We start from the raw sequence: 14,278 nt of genomic DNA, 5'->3' as shown, positions 1-14,278 counted from the left end.
TAACACTTCTTTCCCGTTAGTCGTTTGTGATACCTTTCACCACTCCAGCACTCTTGCTCCATAAAATCGCTACTATTTTAATGCTTAGTGATGTACCACAATGCACATCCGAAAAAAGTGGATCAAACTCCAACACCTTCAAGTTTTGAGCAGCAGTCAGAAGGAATGGTGATCCAATAACGTAATCCAGAACAGTATATTAAATACAGTAGTTTCCTTACCAATCATATTGTCCTCTCCTACTCTTCCATTAAACACAAAACCATATTATTTTTACATGCTTCCAATAAATAATTTCTTACCATGACAGTCAATTTTAGTTACATCAGCAGAATATCTTCCTGTTGGTACAGTACCAAGTTGTCGCATATATCACATGCATCACTTAATTTGATTTTTGTATAGAACTATTGTAACACAGTTCCTGTGTTGTGGTATTTATGTCCAGTCATCAGTTGTGTGTTTACGTTATCTATCTATCTATCTAATCATATCTATATCTATCTATCTATCTATCTATCTATCTATCTATCTATCTATCTATCTATCTATCTATCTATATATATATATATATATATATATATATATATATATATATATATATATATATATATATATATATATATATATATATATATATATATATATATATTTTTATTTATTTCTTTTTTTATTATTTAGTTGTGTGAGCTTCATATTTCTGATTTCTGATTTTGTGGAAATGATGTTTTAATTTTATTTTCATTATTATTTGTATTTCTTGATAATTGTAAGAGCCGCCCGACCATGGCATCAACTCGCAAGGAATAACTTACAACTTCCATGGTTGGGCGTCTCAGCTGGGGCCAGTATTGGAACAGCAGCCTGCCAGCATGGAGTTATAAGTGCCGGTGTTGTGTTTTCTATCCTGGAGTTTGTTTGATACTGAGATTGATGTGCAGAAGTCATGAAGGTAAGAAAGACTATGTATTGTGTTACAATGTTAGGCGAGTTGTATAACAATAGTAATATTAACAGTACTAAATGAACCTACTGACACCGGAATATGTCTACTTAGTACCTCATTGTATTTGGCTATCATGTTTCTTTTTTTTTAATTTGGGGAGTAAGTATTTTTGTTTATTATTATTTTGCAATGTGTTACATGTCTTTGATACTCTGAAGTGTTTGCTCCGTGCCGTGGGGCGTGACTTGTTCTGCATAATGGGATTTTAAGGGTAAGTTCTTTTCGAGTATTGTTGTGCTCTAGTACATGGAAGCTACATTTTATTGAAAACAGATGGAATGCTCCATATTCAAACTGTCAGGTGTGTAAATATACAATATCCAGCAGTTTTAGTAGTGTTAAGGTCGTAAAAAGAGGGTGAGTATGATCGTAACGATGGCTGTGACATGATGCGTATAGACTTATTTTGTTGGATGAAGGAGAGTGTCAATGTAGGTTTTTAAAGCTGCCCTCCCTCCCCCCTATAAGTTTGGCCAATGTCCAGTATGAGCTTGTTGCATTTGATCCAGTTAGCCACATATCCAATTCCTGATTCAATGCTGTCTCGAGATCATTAATGTTTTTCCCACTTATAAATGTAGTTGTATCGACTGCAAAGAGTAAAAGAAATAGTAAGTTAGTGCAACGTGAAGAACCATTGATATAAATAAAAGAAAGAAATATATTGGGTGAAGAACAGAGCCTTGTGGCACACCGTGATTGATATTTTTGTAAGATGATGAAGATGTGTTGTTGTAAGGTGTGAACTATAAGGGTTTGAACAAAGGGGACTTGAACGAAGTTGTTAGGATTAGTAGCGGGACAGAACCAGAAATAATGGGTTTAAACCTGAAAAGTCCAGGTTTAGGAGAGAAATGGGAAGAAAATGGTTTTCAAACAGAGTGGTTGATGAGTGGAAGGGACTCAATGGGCATGTAGTCAGGGCTGAATCAATGGAGAGCTTTAAAAGAAGATTAAGTAAGTACATGGATGGGGATGATGGATGGAATTAGGTAGCTTTAATCATACAGGGACTGCCGCGTGTAGGTCTGCGGCCTCTCGCAGCTTCCCTCTTTTCTTATGTTCTTTTGTAAACTGTACAATTGAAGAAAGAAACAATATCCTAGGAAGAAAGTGGAACAATAACCGTAAGCCATGGAGATATACTATAGAGCCATGATGGTTGTGGCAATGGTGATTCTTGATGTGTTGCCTCATTTCATATGAATGCCAAACACTGCCCACCACCACCATACATAATCCTATGTAATATTAAACATGCACATCTGCCAAAAGGTGTGTTCCCACATCTTCCTTGCTCCATTGTCAGCTTCACCCAAGAGTACTGAAGAACAGGCCAAAAGTTTACTGACTTAAAGACTGTAGCTCAGTTCTTTGGTGAGGCATCTGTCAGAGACTGACTGCAGCAGCCTTCATTTCATGATGCTCAAAGTATATTACGTTTTGAAGTGCATAAATGCTTGTACAGCTTGTGATATTGTTACAGTTAAAAAAATTGATTACAGTATTAAGAACTTTGTATGTGTGTGCGTGTGTGTGTGTGTGTGTGTGTTTCACTGTATGATCTGCTGCAGTCTCTGACGAGACAGCCAGACGTTACCCTACGGAACGAGCTCAGAGCTCATTATTTCCGATTTTCGGATAAGCCTGAGACCAGGCACACACCACACACCGGGACAACAAGGTCACAACTTCTCGATTTACATCCCGTACCTACTCACTGCTAGGTGAACAGGGGCTACACGTGAAAGGAGACACACCCAAATATCTCCACCTGGCCGGGGAATCGAACCCCGGTCCTCTGGCTTGTGAAGCCAGCGCTCTAATCACTGAGGTACCGGGCGTGTGTATGTGTGTGTGTGTGTGTGTGAATGAGGGAGAGGGAGCCTAATACGTATATTAGCATTAAGTTACTTATTTCTTGTTATTAACATAAAATGAGAAAGACAATAATATACTCTTGTAGACTTAATGTACACCTAATTTTGATCTGGACCAGCTCTTGTTTGCCCAGTTCCAGTCTGAACTAGTTCATGAGGTGCTTTCAACCTACCATTAAAACTAGCTGTTAATTCAGCCCTCTAAAAACATGTGTACTTTACACAAAAATACATGCACTTACTACACTAACATCCTTCACCTAAATTTTTTAAAATAGCGACTCCAACACTGACATCGGAGTCTCCTTTTGGGAGGGACCATGAATGTCCCGAGGTCGGACTGCTTTCTCGGTATCGACCATAAATGTATTGACACCTACTTTCCTTAACGTTTTCAACATTCGCAGTTTTAGATCTAATTTTCAATCTGTACTCGTATAACACCACCTCTCCTCTACTACACTTCATCTTCTTTTCCTCACTGAAATACAGCTGTCTGAGGCAGCTGACTGTAACTCCTTTTCTGTTCCTCCTACTTTATCCACATTTTCGCTCCAAAAGCTAGATGTTGCGTCTATTTGCCTAACGACTTGACTTGCTTTCGTGCCCACGCTCGTGAATCTTCTGAGGTTTCCACCGTCTGGCTTCGATTGAAAAGTCACTCTAACTAAGTTAGTGGAGCGTATTTTGTCTCTATCCTTTCGTGGAAATCTATATCCTTGGAGATTTCAATGTTCACCACCAGCCTTGGCTTTCTTCCCCCTTCACTGACCATCCTGGTGAACTAGCCTTCAACTTCGCTATCCTCCATGACCTAGAGCAACTGTTGCAACACCTTACTTGTATTCCTGACTGTCTTGGAGATAGCCCAGCATTATTGATCTTTTCCTTACCTCTAATCCTTCTGCTTATGCTGTTATCTTATCTTCTCTGTTTGGCTCTTCCGATCACAATTTCATATCTGTATCTTGTCCTATTTCTCCAATCCCTCCTCAGGATGCCCCATAGCGGAGGTGCCGTTGGCGTTTCTCCTCTGCCAGTGGGGGGACCTGAGGAGGTATTATGCTGATTTTCCTCGGAATGATTACTGCTTCTGTGTCAGTGATCAATTGCTGTGTGCTGACCGTATAACAGAAGTGATAGTGTCTGGCATGGAAGCTTACATTCCTCATTCTTTCTCTCAACCTAAACTTTAACAAATCTTATTTTAACAAAGCCTGTTCTCACGCAATACATGAGAGAGTTGCCCACAAAAGGTAATTGAGCCTTTCCTCACCTGAATTTTTTGCCCAAAATCATGCCAAGTCTCTTCTCCAGTTTGTTAAATACTCTTCATTAATAGAAAATGTTAAAATCTTCCAAAACTCCCTCGTGACTCTTAGCATCTGGCCAAAACATCTCCAATAACTTTACTACTTATCTTTCCCTCCTTTATTTCATCCTGATGGCACCACTGCCATCTCATCTCTCTCTAAAGCTGAACTCTTCTCTCATATCTTTGCTAATAACCCTAGTTTGGATGTTTCTGGGATTGTCCCTTCCTCTCCTCCCTCGGACTATTTCAAACTCTTGATTACATTTTTTTTCGCAATGATGTTTTCCATACCCTCTCTGGCCTAAACCCTCAAAAGGCTGATGGAGCTGATGGGATCCCGCCCAATGTTCTCAAAGAATGTGGCTCCGTTCTTGCACCTTGCCTGGCCAAACTCTTTCAACCCTGTTTCTTGACATTAACCTTTCCTTCTCGCTGGAAGTTTGCCTACATTCAGCCTGTTCCTAATCCCTATAGTTTTAACCTCTTGCCTGTCTAAAGTCTTTGAATCTATCCTCAATAGGAAGATTCTTTAACGTCTATCACTTCACAATTATATCATGAATCACGATTACTTGTGTTACCTGATGGGAATTGTGGCTGTTCGTCCTCGTCCTGGTTTCGGTACGGTCTGCTGTGTTGCCCATGTTTTTCTTGTTTCATGCATTTTGTAGGTCATAATTTTTTTCTAGGTCATATTATTGAATATTCATTTTGTATACATTTTGTATATCACTTTGGCTAGGATTAATATTTAGGGAAGTGAGGTGTTATCAAGTGCATTCTGGGTCGCCAGTGGACAGTGGTGACGTGGCTAGGGTTGCGTCGGAAGGGTAGTGTCAGTTGTGTGGGGTGTGCCGGGTTCCTGTGTTGGCCTTTGAAGGTATATCAAATGCATTATAAACTGTTCTATATGGCTGTGATTATTATGTGTGTTATAAGATGAAGGTATGGTTCTTGGAAAATGTGTGGATTGCTTGGGTATGGTACATATTTGTGCAGGATTTATGTGGTGACGTGCAGGGATGCCGGGAGTAGGTGGTGGAATGCTGGCGACCCGACACACTGTAAATTCCCAAGGGTTGTACGGGATGCACCGGGCTCCTGTGTTGTCCTTCGAAACCCTGAATGGCTAGGATGCATTGTAGGTGTCCAGTGACGGGAAATACTGTATAACTTACTATAATGTTAATGTATAAGATCAGTGCCAATTGTTTTCATTTTTTTTTGTGTGTGTGATTCATAACCTGTGAGTTATGTTCCTTGAAAATGTTTTGTGTTGTGTGTATAGCATTAGGTTTCATTGTCAGCTGCATATGATGTGAGGTGCATCTAAGTACCAGGTGGTGTGCTGGTGAAATTATGACAAATGGCACTTGCAGGTTGAAACACTTCAGGAATTAAAGTTTCAGCACCATGTCCGGTCTCTATTAGTCACCCTACAACACTCTTCTGTTTGATCGCCAGTATGGCTTCCGTCAAAGCTGCTCTATTGGTGATCTTCGGGCTTTCCGTACTGAGTTTTGGTCATCCTCTTTTAGAAATTTTGGTGAAACTTGTGCTATTGCCTAGTGCATATCAAAAGTTTTGATAGATTCTGTCACAAAGCTTTGATCTCCAAACTACCCTTCTACTGTTTCTATCCTTCCTTTATCTCAAGTTTCCTCTCCAACCGTTCTATTACTGATGTGGTAGATAGCCACTGTTCTTCTCTTAATCTTTTAACAGAGGTGTTCCTTAGGATTCTGTCCTGTCACCCACTCTCTCCCTATTATGCATCAGTGATCTTCTAAACCAAACTACTTGCCTTACCCACTCCTTTGCTGATCATACCACCCTGCACTTTTCCACGTTATTTTTCAGACGACCAACCCTTGAGGAAGTAATCAGATCATGCATGTACGCGACAGAAGGCCCAACTTCTGATCTTTCTTAGTTTCTTTGATTGCGGCAGAGAAAATTAAGTAACAGGTAATTCTTCAAAAAATCAATTCTTCCATTTATCAACTTGACACAATCTTCAGAGAACTATTCCCTCTTCTTCAATGACACTCAACTGTCTCTCTCTTCTACATTAAATATCCTTGGTCTATCCATTACTTTTAATCTAAACTGGAAACTTCACATCTCATCTCTTGATAAATCAGCTTCTATGAAGTTAGGCGTTCTGAGGTGTCTCTGTCAGTTTTTCTCTCACCTCCAATTGCTAACTCTGTATAAGGGTCTTATCCTACTATGTATGGAGTACTCTCCGCATATATATGGGGACATCCAATCACACTTTTATTAGAAAGTGAAATCAAAAGGTTTCATCTTACTTAACAGTGATCACAATGAAATACGGTATAAACTTAAATGGCACGAAGCTTTTAGAAATAAGAGTACTGGGAAGGTACCTCACTTCAGGAAGGCTAATATCGAAGGAGATTGGCAAGGGACAGGCAGGGAGGCAGGTGAGAGAAGGAAGGCAGGATCAGAGAGGTAGGGTGAGGTGTGATGTCGAAGAAAGAGAGAGTGGGAGAGGTCGAGAAGTGTGGTCAGGTCAGGCCGAGAGGAATGAAGTGAGGTTTGGTGGGGCCATGGCAAGTTGGTGAAATGTATAGCTACTTTCTTGACAAATTACATAGAGGTCAAATAACTAACATTCCATATAAAACTAAGATCACAAAGGAACGACCCTAGGTGGATGACAGTGTTACGTTCACCGGTTAAACTGGTAAGATTGGCATCGGAGAGCCGGTGAACAATAACAATAAAAAAAAACACTGCAGGTTCAACTGGTGAGGAAATGCAAAAGGGGGTCACTTTAAAAGCTATTTTAATAACCCATAATGAAATTGACACATATATAACAAGAAACATGAAACACAGATATATAACATGAAACACAGGAAAATGACATACACATATACATATAACACAGTAATAAATACAACAATAAAGAACCCAACTTAATACCTAACAATAATCCTAATCCTATATAGAGGCAATGTGGAAAACACGGACGAGGGGAAGTGATACTTATGCGGTGTCGCAGTGGTGAAATGCTGGGTGATGGTTGATCCCACGGTAGACCCAAGAGGCGTTGTGTTCACTGGTTGAGGCTTAGATCTCAACTGCCAATCCAGAAAGCCAAGAGCTGGCTCAACACTTTCGGTTGAGTCGAAAGGGGCCGCGTGAATCCAACTTCGGGACAGTAGCGGGGCTTCATGAAACGGTGACGTGGAAGGTTCACGAGACGGTGGCGTGGAAGGTTCACGAGACGGTGACGTGGAAGGGAGGCGGAGAGGTGGCGAACGAGGTAACAAGCGGAGGAGGTGATGGTAATAATGTATGTTACGGGCGGGCCGTAACATTTCCTCCCCCCTAAGACCTCCGTAATGGGCTCATGAAGGAGGTGAGACGGAGATCTTGATAAGGCGTCGGCGATGATGTTGTCCACCCCCTTGATATGGTCACTTGTAGATGGAAGGGGCGGGAGTGATCCGGCGTCCAGACCACTGGTTCCGAGGAGAGAAACGCCTTGAGGTGTTGGAAGGCTTGGTCACAGTTCGGGGTCCAGTGGAAGGGGACGGAAGTGCTGAGAAGGTCCGTCAGGGGTGGCCAGGGTGGAGAAGTTCTTACAGAAGCGTCTGTAAAACCCAGCCATCCCCAAGAACCTCATGAGAGCTTTCCTGGTGGTAGGAACAGGGAAGCCAAGGATGGCCTCCACGTTAGCTCTCTTGGGGTGAACCTTGCCGTTCCCCACCACATGTCCCAGGTAGACCACCGTAGACTTCCCGAAGGTGGACTTGGCCAGGTTGATTGTAAGCCCGGCTTCCTGCAGCCGACCCATCAGCCTCCGAAGACGGGTCAGATGTGTCGCCCAGTCGTCCGCAGTCACCACCAGGTCGTCCAGATATGCAGATGTTCCCTCCAAGTCCTGAGTGATGTAATTTATAGCCCTCTGGAAGGTGGCGGGAGCATTAGACAAGCCAAAGGGCATCACTGTGTATTGGTATAGTCCGAAGGGGGTGATGAAGGCGGATATTATTTGGGCCTCGTCCGAGAGGGAATCTGGTAGTAACCTTTAAGCAAGTCTATAGTGGTTACAAATTTGGCTACTCCTATACTATCTATAAGGTCCTCTATCAAGGGCAATGGGTAGGAGTCTGGCACCGTCACTTTATTTAATTTCCTGTAGTCGGTGCAAAATCGACTACTACCATCTGGCTTAGATGTTAACAGGCAAGGAGAAGCCCAGGGAGATATACTAGGTTCTGCAAGGTGATGACAGAGCAGATAGTCTACCTCTTTTTTCATCAAGTCTCTTTTAATGGGTGAAATGCGATAGGCTGGTTGTCTTATAGGCTTGATGTCATTAGATGTTAATGTTATGTCATGTTGGATAGTATTACAAACTCCTGGAAGGTCACCTGTGATTTCAGAAAAGTCTAGCAATAACTTCTTAAGATCAGACTGTTGTGAAGGTGTTAAGGAAAGAAACACCTCATCAAGGTTGGACATGATTTGGCTGTTTGAGGGACGTCCTTTAGGTGACGAGAAGAGAAATTCGATGTCGGACTCTTCCTCGGGGGGCACAGGACCAGACTCCTTCCCTACCAGACATACAGATACAGTGCGAGACAAGTCGTCCTCTGGTTCTCTGGAGTGGTAATGTTTCATTAGATTAATATGAACTAGTTGGGAATCCTTACGACGGTCAGGAGTGTGGACCACATAATTTAATGGACTTAGTTTTTGAGCCACAACATAAGGTCCCATGAACTTACTGTGAAGAGCATTGCCTGGAGTGGGGAGAAAAGTAAAACCTTGTCTCCTGGTTTGAAACTTCTCATGACAGATTTGGGAAGAGAATTCTGTTGCATTTTAGTTTGAGATTTGAGGAAGTTTGATTTAGCAAAAGATCTGACTTCACTGATTTTATTCTTAAGGTTACTGATGTAGTCAGACACACTGGGGCTTGAAGGAGTATTTTGAGTGAACCATTGATCCTTTAATATTTTGAGAGGCCCCCTGATCTGTCTACCATAGAGTAATTCAAAAGGGGAGTAACCTAAAGAATCTTGAGGAGATTCTCTTAAAGCAAAGATTCATGGATTCATGTGATTACTAACTCATCTGTGACTCATGACACCACAGGTACTGTATTCCCACACACACACACACACACACACACACACACACACACACGAGTGATCGTACTCTGGTTGTCGCACTGATCACCCTTGAGGAACATTGTTGTTGCCAGTAATAAAATGATAATAATAATGACAATAATAATAATAATAATAATAATAATGATAATGATAATGATAATAACAACAAAGATGATAATAATAATAATAATAACAATAATAATAACAATAATAATAACAATAATCATTATTTTTATCATTATTATTGTTATTATTATTGTTACTATTATTATTATGATTATTATTATTATTATTATTATTATTATTATTATTATTATTATTATTATTATATCATAAATAATAATAATGATAATAATAATAATAATAATAATAATAAAAATAATAATAAAAATAATAATAACAATAAAGGAAATAACAATAACAACAACAACAACAAAAGCAATAATAATAATAACAATAAGAAGAAGAAGAACACGAAGAAGAACACGAAAAGAAGACGACGAAGAAGAACACGAAGAAGAAGAACTCGATAAAGACGAAGAAGAAGAAGAAGAAGACGACGAAGAAGAACACGAAGAAGACGACGAAGAGGAACACGAAGAACACGAAGAAAACGACGATGAAGAACACGAAGAACACGAAGACGAAGACGAAGACGAAGAAGAAGAAGAAAAAGAAGAAAAAGCAAAAGAAGAAGAAAAAGAAAAAGAAGAAGAAAAAAAAGAAGAAAAAGAAGAAGAAGAAAAGAAAGAAGAAGAAGAAGAAGAAGAAAAGAAGAAGAAAAAGAAAAAGAAGAAGAAGAAGAAGAAGAAGAAGCAGCTTTAACGCTATCAAAGGAGTGACGATCAATGTACGTATTTCCGGAATTAGTGAAGATAATGAAGAAACAGAATAAGTGTTGGATGAGAAGATGGTTGAACTAGCTTCGAAGATGGGTGGCGATCATCGTCTCCCTGTAAACACCGAGATCGGGATCCACCACTCATTGTTCGGTTCAGCAGTAGGAAGAGGAATGATAGTTTGAGAAAGAAAGCTAAACTGCAGGAGGCCCGTTCCGTGGCAAACTTGAGGCGGGTTCACACGTGCCAATTTGCGAATGAAATTGCAAGTCGGTAGAGACTAGCGACTGGAGAAACCAGTCGCAATACAAAACCAACAAAAGTCTTGCTCAGTCGATTTGCGACTTTATTTACGTTGTGACGTTAGGGAGTAAGTTTTAAAATGTGGTCTTCAGGTGTAGAGAAGATGTTAGAGTTGGTGAGGCAAAAAGAACACATCTGGGAGCCCACAAATTAATTATACAGTAAGAAAAAGCTTGCCCAAATCGTTGCTCGACGAAATAGGTGGTACTCTCCAAGAAGTGTTTCCCTCAATGCAGGGTGTTGTTGGAGGTGAGGATTGAACACTTGTCAGGATTTCATTGGATCGCAATTGTGCATAGTCTTCTTAAGATTAGTGTGTGGTAGATACTGCTTTCTTTCCTTCTACTTAGCCTGGGATGAATCCACAGGCATTTTCTTTCCTGTTGACTCTTCTGGTAACCGCTTCTGCATCGTCACTAGAGCAAGACATCTTGGCGGGTAGCTGTTTGTTTACACGCAATTTCCGCCAAGGCGCCAACTAGTTGATACTTTCCAGTCGTTATGTGTGACGTGTTCCGAATAGAAAGGCTCAGTTTTAAGAGAAATGTCGTTAAAACACCAGTGTTTATACTACCGAGTAACTCAAGATATTCAAGTGTTGCGATATTTGAAGAACTCGATTTGAACATATGAACATTGAACATTTTATTATGCCTTAGTAACATGACATACATTATTACTAATTATACAATCTTTTTATAAGGCAACTCATATAAAGGTGTAGCCTTTTCAAGCAGCAACTTTGCGTTAGGTTATATTTGTCTCCTTAAGTAATACATAACGTATATATGTATAACATGCAAAACCCTAAAATAGGAACTTAACATGATTTTATGTTTCAGCACTTAATATCATTATATACATGCTTGATGTGTATAACATGAAGGTCCCTGATTATAGAAAATAAACAGAAATTTGTTTTATGTTAGCATATTTATGAAAATAGTTTATGTAGTTATATTACATAATTGAAAAAAATCAGTATTTATTTGTTGTTAAAAACAGGGTAGACAGATGTTAATAGTTCTTATAACAGACACAAATAATATTTATAATATCGATAACATTGAAATGATAAGTACAATGGTGGTGGGCAGTGCCTTCTCTCATGTTTGGCATTCATATGAAATGAGGCAACACATCAAGAATCACCATTGCCACAACCATCATGGCTCTATAGTATATCTCCATGGCTTACGGTTATTGTTCCACTTTCTTCCTAGGATATTGTTTCTTTCTTCAATTGTACAGTTTACAAAAGAACATAAGAAAAGAGGGAAGCTGCGAGAGGCCGCAGACCTACACGCGGCAGTCCCTGTATGATTAAAGCTACCTAATTCCATCCATCATCCCCATCCATGTACTTACTTAATCTTCTTTTAAAGCTCTCCATTGATTCAGCCCTGACTACATGCCCATTGAGTCCCTTCCACTCATCAACCACTCTGTTTGAAAACCATTTTCTTCCCATTTCTCTCCTAAACCTGGACTTTTCAGGTTTAAACCCATTATTTCTGGTTCTGTCCCCGCTACTAATCCTAACAACTTCGTTCAAGTCCCCTTTGTTCAAACCCTTATAGTTCACACCTTACAACAACACATCTTCATCATCTTACAAAATATCAATCACGGTGTGCCACAAGGCTCTGTTCTTCACCCAATATATTTCTTTCTTTTATTTATATCAATGGTTCTTCACGTTGCACTAACTTACTATTTCTTTTACTCTTTGCAGTCGATACAACTACATTTATAAGTGGGAAAAACATTAATGATCTCGAGACAGCATTGAATCAGGAATTGGATATGTGGCTAACTGGATCAAATGCAACAAGCTCATACTGGACATTGGCCAAACTTATAGGGGGGAGGGAGGGCAGCTTTAAAAACCTACATTGACACTCTCCTTCATCCAACAAAATAAGTCTATACGCATCATGTCACAGCCATCGTTACGATCATACTCACCCTCTTTTTACGACCTTAACACTACTAAAACTGCTGGATATTGTATATTTACACACCTGACAGTTTGAATATGGAGCATTCCATCTGTTTTCAATAAAATGTAGCTTCCATGTACTAGAGCACAACAATACTCGAAAAGAACTTACCCTTAAAATCCCATTATGCAGAACAAGTCACGCCCCACGGCACGGAGCAAACACTTCAGAGTATCAAAGACATGTAACACATTGCAAAATAAACAAAAAATACTTACTCCCCAAATTCAAGAAAAAGAAACATGATAGCCAAATACAGTGAGGTACTAAGTAGATATATTCCGGTGTCAGTAGGTTCCTTCAGTACTGTTAATATTACTATAGTTGTATTTCTCTTCATTCTCCCTTCATTAGTCCTGGGGGTAGTGTTATTCTTGCTAGTATATTATTCATTACTTCTATTATTTGGTTTCATTATCATTATAAATTTCATAAGGAATATTATTATCATTATTATCATTATTATTATTATTATTTTTATTATTACTTTTTATTCTGATTATTATTTGTTACCAATTTATAACATGATCATTACTATTATTGTTGTTATTATTTGTTATTGTGATTTTTATCTTTACTTTGTCAGTAATATGATCCTGTGATCGATGAGCGACATTACAGCATGCGTCGTCAACCACCACTTATAGGTAGGTCCGTGACAGACCACCGTCTCAGCCGACCTTGCTTACAATTATTACATCTTCTTTATGATTGTTGTATTGTACGAAGGGCAATAAAAGTTTTAGTATCTCTTGTTAATTCTCTCTCTCTCTCTCTCTCTCTCTCTCTCTCTCTCTCTCTCTCTCTCTCTCTCTCTCTGAGACTGCCGAGGTGTGCAGACGTATTATGTCCGACTCCTGTTTTCTGTCTGCACTACCTTCAAGTAAACAAACACTCATGTCTGGCGTGGATTGGTCAGATTTAGAAGTGTTAGTGAAGGGAAATGTGGAAGATGAGCTCAACTCCCTTTCTATACGAAGAAAGAAGGATTTTAGACGCCAAGAGACGCAGCCGAGACCGTTTTACCAGAGATGACGCAAGTGATCACGGTAGCAGTGTCTGCACCAGTCAACGCAGCATTGAAGCAAATGGACGAAACAATTAGAAGCAAGAGTGTGGAGAGTTTCCAAGTGCAGCGTCAAGCTCTCCTGATTGACAAGCTTCAACACTATCAAAGGAGTGACGATCAATGTACGTATTTCCGGAATTAGTGAAGATAATGAAGAAACAGAATAAGTGTTGGATGAGAAGATGGTTGAACTAGCTTCGAACATGGGTGTCGATAATCGTCTCCCTGTAAACACCGAGATCGGGATCCAGTTGTACTTCACTGCACAAAATCCCAACATCGCATAAATACGTAACCTTGACAACTCGCCTAACACTGTAACACAATACATAGTCTTTCTTACCTTCATGACTTCTGCACATCAATCTCAGTATCAAACAAACTCCAGGATAGAAAACACAACACCGGCACTTATAACTCCATGCTGGCAGGCTGCTGTTCCAATACTGGCCCCAGCTGAGCCGCCCAACCATGGAAGTTGTAAGTTGTTCCTTGCGAGTTGATGCCATGGTCGGGCGGCTCTTACAATTATCAAGGTATACAAATAATAATGAAAATAAAATTAAAACATCATTTCCACAAAATCATAAATCAGAAATATGAAGCTCACACAACTAAATAATAAAAAAAATAAAAGCTCACAAAAAATAATATATATATATATATATATATATATATATATATATATATATATATATATATATATA

Source organism: Portunus trituberculatus, chromosome 37 (genome assembly GCF_017591435.1).
Source record: "Portunus trituberculatus isolate SZX2019 chromosome 37, ASM1759143v1, whole genome shotgun sequence".
NCBI classification, from domain to species: domain Eukaryota; kingdom Metazoa; phylum Arthropoda; class Malacostraca; order Decapoda; family Portunidae; genus Portunus; species Portunus trituberculatus.
This window is presented reverse-complemented; position numbering follows the sequence as displayed.